This window comes from Eschscholzia californica, unplaced genomic scaffold (assembly GCF_041429995.1).
Source record: "Eschscholzia californica isolate CP2 unplaced genomic scaffold, dmEscCali1.0.p SCAF_1, whole genome shotgun sequence".
Classification (NCBI taxonomy): domain Eukaryota; kingdom Viridiplantae; phylum Streptophyta; class Magnoliopsida; order Ranunculales; family Papaveraceae; genus Eschscholzia; species Eschscholzia californica.
The window spans coordinates 66,366,217-66,375,148 of record NW_028238198.1 but is presented as its reverse complement, the minus strand read 5'-3'; positions in this window follow the sequence as shown (position 1 = coordinate 66,375,148).

Genomic DNA, 8,932 nt, shown 5'->3' with positions numbered 1-8,932 from the left:
TGTAGGCCTATGATAATAGGGCTTAGCAGGAATATTATAAGCCATTTTCTTCTTGTAGGAAGATGCAAGCTTATTTACTTGAAATTCATTATTTTTTTGTTCTGATAAGAACATATTCTCCAGAAGATTGATTTTATCTTCTGTCTTTGAAGAATTTTCTGCTTCATCATAAGAAGCATCAGAATTATAATCTGACTCATGTGTCTCTAGAGGAGCACATTCATTGTCTTTAATTCCAAGATTTTTTAATCTTTTCATAATCTCATCAACCATTTCGGAATTCTGAGGATCCATCTTGAAATCAAAGTTTTCAGAACTCATTGGTTTGAATAAAACCTTTTCTTCAAAAGTAGTTTCTGAAATTTTAGAAACATTTGAAGCCTTTTCTTGTTTTTCAAAATCAATATTTTTCTCAATTCTATTTAATTGATCTCCCATTGTTCTGAGAGTTAAATTTGTAAAATTGTTTTGTTCAACAACAGCCTCAATGTTGTCGCTTTTCCTGTAAGGAGTTGCTACAACTTCTTCGTTGTTGATTCTTATTGCTAATTGGGTTTCCGGAGGATGAACACTTCTAAAAACTTTTCCATTTTTAGCAATAAAATTCTTATAAGAAGCTTCAAGAGAAAATATGAAATCTTGATCCTCGAAGTCAGGAAATTTTTCATAAGCACGTTCCATAAAATTGAAGAAATCAATAACTTCTCCATTTTTTATTAAAAATTTTTTATAGCGAGAAAACCATTTTTCATGACTCTTAGAGTCTTTAGCAAGGGAAAACCATTTTCTCTTTAATTTGTTTTCTTTGGAATAAAATAATTCCTTTGGAAGTCCCCTAAAAGGAAATTTAAATTTGAATTTTTCTTCTTCATGGATCGTTATAGGCGAAAGGCTATAATAACCCATATCAGAAGGAGTGGGGGATGTTCTTTCACTATTAATTTCAGAAGTGGGTAAATTAACCCTATATTCAGGTTGGTTTACTCCGTCAGAGGTAAATTTTGTTCCAGAAATTTTTTCAAAATTAGTTGTTGGAACTGACGAAGTAGAACTTCTACCTGGAATAACTTTGTTGTTTAGGCTTTCTAATTTTAGCCTTGCAATTCTCTGATTAGAGAAGACAATTTCAACATCACCGTCAGGGAACTCTTTGATTTCTTCGAGTTCACGGTTATCTTTTTTAACAGGCTCATTAGCCTTTTCAAGTATCCAATTTTCAGGTAAATTAACCTGATCCCATGTGATCGTTTTTGGGACCTTTAAATTACTTTTTTCTAAATTGGTTATAAACAAAGTAGTAGACCCCTTTTGATCTTGTAAAATATTTTTCATCTTGGGTACTACGGTGTTCATAACTTTATACTGAATCCTGTAAATAAGGATTATGTTTTCAGCTCCTTGCATCATATTAAATCCATCAGATTTAATGTCTAAGCAAAGAGAGTGCATAATTGTGGGGTCGTTTAACGACAGTGTAAAATTTGGAAAACACGAAAAGAATATGGGTCCGTCACAAAGACTAGACTCCACAATTCCAAGTAATGAATCGTGAAATTTGTTATGCCTTTTATCACGTACGCAAATAATTGCGGACGTGTTTAAGCCTAATCGGGTAGCAGGTTTCAAACCTACTTGAATTAACCCGACATGCAAGAATTTGAACTGTTGTTGTCTATGTTTGTCAATCAAATTTTTTGACAACAACTGAAATGAGTTGTAACCCTCAGTTAAGGGTATAGCCTCTTCTACAGTCTTTATGATATAATCCGAGGCGAATTCAAAAGTTCCTTTCTGTTTATAAACAGAACTTTGGACTGGTAAATTCCAGTTTTGTAAGGATTTTTCGAAATTTTCTTTTATCAAAATTTCTTTATTATAGCTACTATTAGCCTTATCTTGTCTTTTAGACATAGCTCTAGTTAGCCCAAGCATATTTGCCTGATCACTGTCAACGCTTTAATGCCAATCCCTTAAAATGCCCTCACCGGCTACACGGGACTTCCAGGCGACGCGACTTAGGGTGAAAACCCGGGTTTCACAGGACAAAAATGCTTTAGTTCACCAAAGTTAAGCTTTAAGACTTAATAAGTATAGTAGTGTTTAAAGAAATTTAATTTAGATAACAACTTAAACAAAGATTAAAACAAAAACATAAATGGAACTAAAAGAAATTAAAGAACAAAACATAAATGAAAAAGAAACTAAAACCATGATAGATTACATACCTCCCTACACACTTGGCTCTGATACCATTCTTTACAGGATCATGGGTGAAAGATAGTTAATGGAAGAAGAAAGGTTGTGGTGGTGAAGGAGATAGAGAAGTTGAAGATTATGGAGCAATGTTTGATCAAGATAGTTTTTGGCCTAAAACAAATATGTCCCAAAAAATATACAGAAAAACATGGAGTCCAAAGAGAATTTATTTCTTGGAGATTATTCTTTGTGCACCATAGTCGCGACCTTTATAGATGTCTTCTTCCTCTATTAAAACAACATTAAAGATATTTTATTGGAGTCTCAAGAAAAATTAATATTGTATCAACATCTAACTTTGGTAGTCAGGGGTTTGGGCAACAACCATGGTAGAAATATGTGCAACATGCTCGATATAAACCCTAAACTTCTCATGTATGAAATTGCTACAGTTGTCCACCACCTCTTATGCAGTGGTTGACCACCAATTCCGCAATGCAGATGTTCCAAGGTCGATCTAGTGGAAGTACAAATCCAGGATTTATTGAACTTCAGGTATAAATAATAGGGGTAAGCATCGGTCGTTTTTTTCGGTTTTGGTTCGAGCCGAAGCCGAACCAATAAGTGGCGGTTTGACTAAATCGTCGGCCGAAGTCGAACCGATCATTCGGTTCGGTTGATCGGTTTAACCGAACAATTTAGAGAAAATGGTTACCTAATGTTTTCATAATATTGCATATACAGAAAAAAAAATTAAGAGTCCATCGTACTTTTCAATCATTACATATACCGAAAAATTAAAATTCATCGTAAAATTAAGAGTTCGGTCGGTTTGATCTGGACGATTTCTAGAAACCCAAGTCGAGACCAAACCAAGCCGAATTGGGTTGTTCGGTTTTTCGGCTGAACCGAGTCGGACGGTGATCGGTTTGGTCAAAAAACTGATCGATGCGGCTCGACTTGATTTGGTTTGGCGGATCGATTCGATTTTTGCTCGCCTCTAATAAATAAAGTAATTTAGTAGCTTAATTTCAGAGCTAAGTCTCCTTATATAGATGGAGTTCTACTTACAAAACATAAATGAAAAAGAAACTAAAACCATGATAGATTACATACCTCCCTACACACTTGGCTCTGATACCATTCTTTACAGGATCATGGGTGAAAGATAGTTAATGGAAGAAGAAAGGTAGTGGAAGAAAGAAATAGTTAGTGGAGGAAGTGAGTGGAGAAATATGGAAAGAGGAAAAGGATTTTATTCTTATTGTTCTTTCAAGATTACAAGGTTATTTTTCAAGGTGCTCTTACAAATGAACTAAGTCTCCTTATATAGATGGAGCACTTACAAAACAACAAAACAAAATACCTAAGCAATGACGTATTACAATTGCTCTTTATTAAAGTAAAGTAAAGGAATCATTAATGCTGAAATATCTCTTCCGCCGACGCATCACGACAAGTAATAGTAACCCCGGGTGCTCGATGGGCCCCATCGCCAGGTCCTAATTACTGCTAATGCACGTTTCAAAGATAACTGACATTTTATGCCGACACCTTAAAGTGCGAATAATTGGTGTGAATATAATAATATTCTTCTTTAGACAAAATGCTTCACTTTAATAAAAGCGATCATGATTGAGATTTAGACTCTTATGCAAATGGGTCCTGAGAATCTTGCATAGAGTCATCGTCTTCAGTTTCTTCATCTTCATCAGATGAGTTGTTTAGAATTTCTTTCAACTGCTTCTTTAGGTCTGACTTTGATGAAGAAGCGAGCAGTTCTTTAAGAAGATCCGAGACATCCTTTTTAGGAGCCTTTGGTGGAGGCGCTGGTTCAAATGAAATAATTCCCTTTGCCGAAAATATTGAATCCTTAAAGAATTCAAATTTATCCCACCATTTGATAAGAATTCTTCTTCCCAAATAAGGGACATGAGAGACCGTTATTTCAAATTTTTTGATAGGACAATTTGCAATAATAACGTCCCATTTAACTATCCACGGCACCTGATAATGAGCTGCAAAGATAAGCTCTGGATTTTTTAGTGATGGGTTGGATTTAATAAAATCATCAAATATACTCCTGACTTTGTCAGGGAAAATTATGGGGTGAGATCCCCAAGTGTAAAACCACTTGATAAACCACTGTGGAAGATTAGTGGTGTTGAAATCACGAAATTGGAGGAACCAACTGTGTTTCTTTAATCTGTTCTCATAACAGAAGGCACCTTCCCAGGCTTTTATATAATCAAAGTAGTTAAACCAATATTTGTCCAACTCTCTTCTCCCAGCTCTGGGTATTTCATGATATTTAAATAAATCACCCTGCCAAATTTCAGGGGTAACAACTTTCTTGATAAAGGCTTTAGAATAAGCCCATTCTGCGCCTGACCTTATGACAGAATCAAATTCCACTGATTGAGTCACTTGCAGGATTGCGCAGTAAAAATTGTATTCCTTAGGATAAAGGAATGGGTCCGCTGATTCCCTAAGATAAAAGGATGATGCTTCAGCTGGAGAAAGATGAGCGTATTTTAGCTCAATAGGTGCTATCCATATGGTAGTGTAAGGAATGTATGGATAGATATATTCGTTAGTCTGATTAGACTGAATTGCTGCTAAATAAGCATCTTCTCTTAATTTTAACTCCTTAGGAGTCGCCTTTAAGGCTTCAGCTTTAAGCTGTTCCGTTGTTTTAACAATCATAGTCTTATAAGACCGAGAACTTGCGCTTGAGGGAGAAACTGCAAATTTAGCTTTCCCTTTGCCATCATCAGGCTTTTTACTCATGATTCTGCAAAAATTCACGAGTTAAGAAATCAGGTAGTGAATTACTACTTCCTTTGATAAATTCAATGTCGAAATCAAACACAGACAATATGCCTTGCCATCTTGCAAAAATTTGTTTTGATGCTATATTTTTAACATCTTTTTCTAAAACATCTTTGGCTGATTTACAATCAACCCTGACCAAAAATTTTTGGTTTAGTAAATCACTTTCGAATTTCTGTATACACAAAACTATAGAAAGGATTTCCTTTTTAATTGTGGAATAATTTTTCCTTGGCCCTTGCCATATCCCAGAAGTAAATCTTACTAGGGTTTCTTTGTTATTAATCCTTTGTTTAAGGATTCCACCATAGCCTAATTCAGAAGCATCAGTTTCAACAATTTTAAAAGCTTCTGGATTAGCAATGGCAAGACAAGGAATTTCCTTAATCTTTAATTTTATCTTCTGGACTGCTTCTGTATGAACATTAGTCCAATCAGGAGGATTTTTCTTAAGCCTGTCAAATAAAGGCTTAGCATCAATTGCTAAGTTTTTATAAAAGTCAGAAATATAATTAAAACTTCCTAAAAACCTTTGCAATTGAGTTTTTTCTTTGATTTCATCTGGAAATTTATCCGCAAAAATAATAGCTCTATCAATGGGGAAAATAGTCCCTTCTTTGATGGTATGGCCAAGAAATCTTATTTCTGTTTGAAATAATTTGATCTTTTTTTCTGACACAACTAAACCAGCATGTTTGACAGCATTAATAAATGCTTGAAGATGTTTAAAGTGTTTATCTATATTTTCAGAAAATACTAGAACATCATCGATATAAACAATACAGAATGACGTATAAGGACTAAAAATGTCATTCATTATATTTTGAAATTCTGAAGGGGCATTCTTAAGCCCAAAAGGCATCACATTCCACTCATAGTGGCCAAAAGGAACTGTGAATGCAGTTTTGTATCTATCCTTTTCATCGATCTGAATTTGCCAAAACCCAGATTTCATATCAAATTTGGACATAACTTTGGCTGAAAACAGCCGATTTAATAAGTCCCTTTTATTAGGGATTGGATACCTTATCCATCTAAGAGCTTTGTTCAAAGGTTTGTAATTAATTACAAGCCTAGGAACACCTCTTTCAAGTTCAGCAGCATTTTCAACATAAAATGCAGGACAACTCCAAGGGCTGTATGATTTTCTAATTAAACCTTTGAGTAATAACTCATCAATTTCTTTTTTGCAAATTTCCAAATGGCGAGGCCCCATAGCAATAGGTCTAGCCTTAGTGGGAATTTGCCTTTCATTGAAGTCTGGCTCATAAGGCAGACTAACAATATGTTTCTTTCTTTCCCAGAAGGCATTGGGGATATCAGAACATATTGTTTTGACAATAAGATCATAAAGATTATTTATTTTCCTTTGAATTAAAGGATGCTTGATTTTTTCAGTAATTTTCATGCAACTGATCTCCTGAGATAAGGAGTTAAGAAAACTTTCTTTTCTCTGAATTTTCTTTTGTATTAAATCAATCTCGTGATAACGAGGTTTAGTAACGAAATTAAATGTAATTTCTTGAGAATTAATAGAACTTGTTATACCTTTCTCACTAATGCTTTTAATGGGATATAACATGTGAAGAAAAGGATTTCCCAAAATAACATCATGAGAAAGATTCTTTACCATTATAAATGGCATCTCTAAACAAATTCCATTATTGCAAACTGCAGTATTTTGTAGCTTGTAATTTACAAGCATTTTTCTACCATCTGCAGCATTTAAAATTTCAGTAGTTTTTGAAAAATATCTGGAGGGTATCAATCCTTCATTGATACAGTTTAAATCTGCTCCAGAGTCTACCATGGCAATTGCAGAAAGAGTATATTCTTTATGAACAATGATTTTAATTTTAATATGCCATTTATGGGTAATAACCCTGTCTAACATATTAACATATGTTAAAGATTCATCCTTCAAAGATCCTTCGTCTTTTGAAGATTTATCTTTAACAGATGATAAAGTATTTAATTTTTCCTTTAAGGAATTCCATTCTTCTTCATCTGACTCATGATCAGAACCAGACTCAGAAAGAATAGATTTATCCTTTTTAATTTCAAGAGAAGTTACTCTAGATTTAAGAGTATTAATTTCTCTTTTGAGAACTTTGACTTCATGCAGTAATTCATTAATGCGAGAAGATTCTCCAGGAGTTTCTTCTTTTGAAACTGAAGTCTTAGCTCTTTGTAAAATTTCTTTTAGACTATAAGTCTCTGGTTCTTCAAATTTTAACCTTTTGTCACCTTTCTTTCCATTGTAATCTTCCAAATACTTTTGAAGCATTTGTCTTTTAGCAATGGGATCAGAAAGTTGATCAATAAGGTCAAGGATGAAATTATCCTCTTTTGTTAAAGGAAATAAACCATTTGCCTGACATAAGGCTTTGTAGTAATCACAATTTCCTTCGCAAGATTCATCGTCAGATTCTCTTATTTGATCATCAGATTCCTCTGAAGATGATTCTTCCTCAGGATTGTCTTCCGCAATAGCGGCTACTTTAAAATTTTTTCCTTCTTCATTAAGAAGTAATTTTTCAAGTGACCTCTTAAGGCCTTCATCAATATTCAGACTATTGATTTTCTTTTTCATTCTACACTTATTAGCGTAGTGGCCAGGTTTCTGGCATTTCCAGCAGACAGGGATAGTCTTTTGTCGAGGATTGTTCTCAGGTTTAGACTTCCTTTTCTTTCCTTTAAAAAAATTTTTCCTTTTCTGCTTAGGAAAATACTTCTGCTTGGCATAGACCTTATTAGTCCTTTTCCCTCTATTTTCGATAGAGGTTCCAATAGGTGGTAAGCCAATTTGCTCACAAAAGTCCCCTATAATTCTTTTTCCAAGGACCTTTTCCTTTTGGATTTGTCTATGTAATTTTATTTCATTGCATAAATTAATGCCTTCAGCAACCACTTCTGAGGCTAAATCCCCATAAGTGTATTCGGAATAAGGAATAATTCCATTGTGTCTTTGCTTAATACGATTGCGTATTTTTTCCGCAAAGAAATGGGGTAGTCCTGATAAGAACTTCTCTTTCCAAAAATCATTTTGACTATCATGCCTGGTGAAGACTTTTGAAAAGAATACGTCTTTATACCATTTGAACTGAGATAAGTTCTGACATTTTAAATTCATCAGTTGCTCTTGAGATCTATCAATAAGCAACGATGTAGTGCCAATAAAATGTTTTGCTATTGTATACAGAAGTGTATTGACACAATCTGTAACTTGTACAGCCTCATTGCCTCTGACTTCTGTTTTAATAGCCTGTGAAATATGTATTTTGGCTTCTTCAGGAAGGTAGAAATCCCACCATCCTTTCAATTGACCAGTAAAGCCTTGAGTTAAGGCTTTGGCAATATTTTGATCAGAATTTCCATGTGTTTTACAAGCAGTTGCATACATAGTCATGTAGTGCAATACCGTTTGTATTTGGTATTCTGACATGCCATCTATATTCCATTCATTAATGGATTTTCCATCAAATTGAACAGTCATGAATTCATCATGTTGTTCTAATTGAAGATCTACAGGTGTAGGCCTATGATAATAGGGCTTAGCAGGAATATTATAAGCCATTTTCTTCTTGTAGGAAGATGCAAGCTTATTTACTTGAAATTCATTATTTTTTTGTTCTGATAAGAACATATTCTCCAGAAGATTGATTTTATCTTCTGTCTTTGAAGAATTTTCTGCTTCATCATAAGAAGCATCAGAATTATAATCTGACTCATGTGTCTCTAGAGGAGCACATTCATTGTCTTTAATTCCAAGATTTTTTAATCTTTTCATAATCTCATCAACCATTTCGGAATTCTGAGGATCCATCTTGAAATCAAAGTTTTCAGAACTCATTGGTTTGAATAAAACCTTTTCTTCAAAAGTAGTTTCTGAAATTTTAGAAAC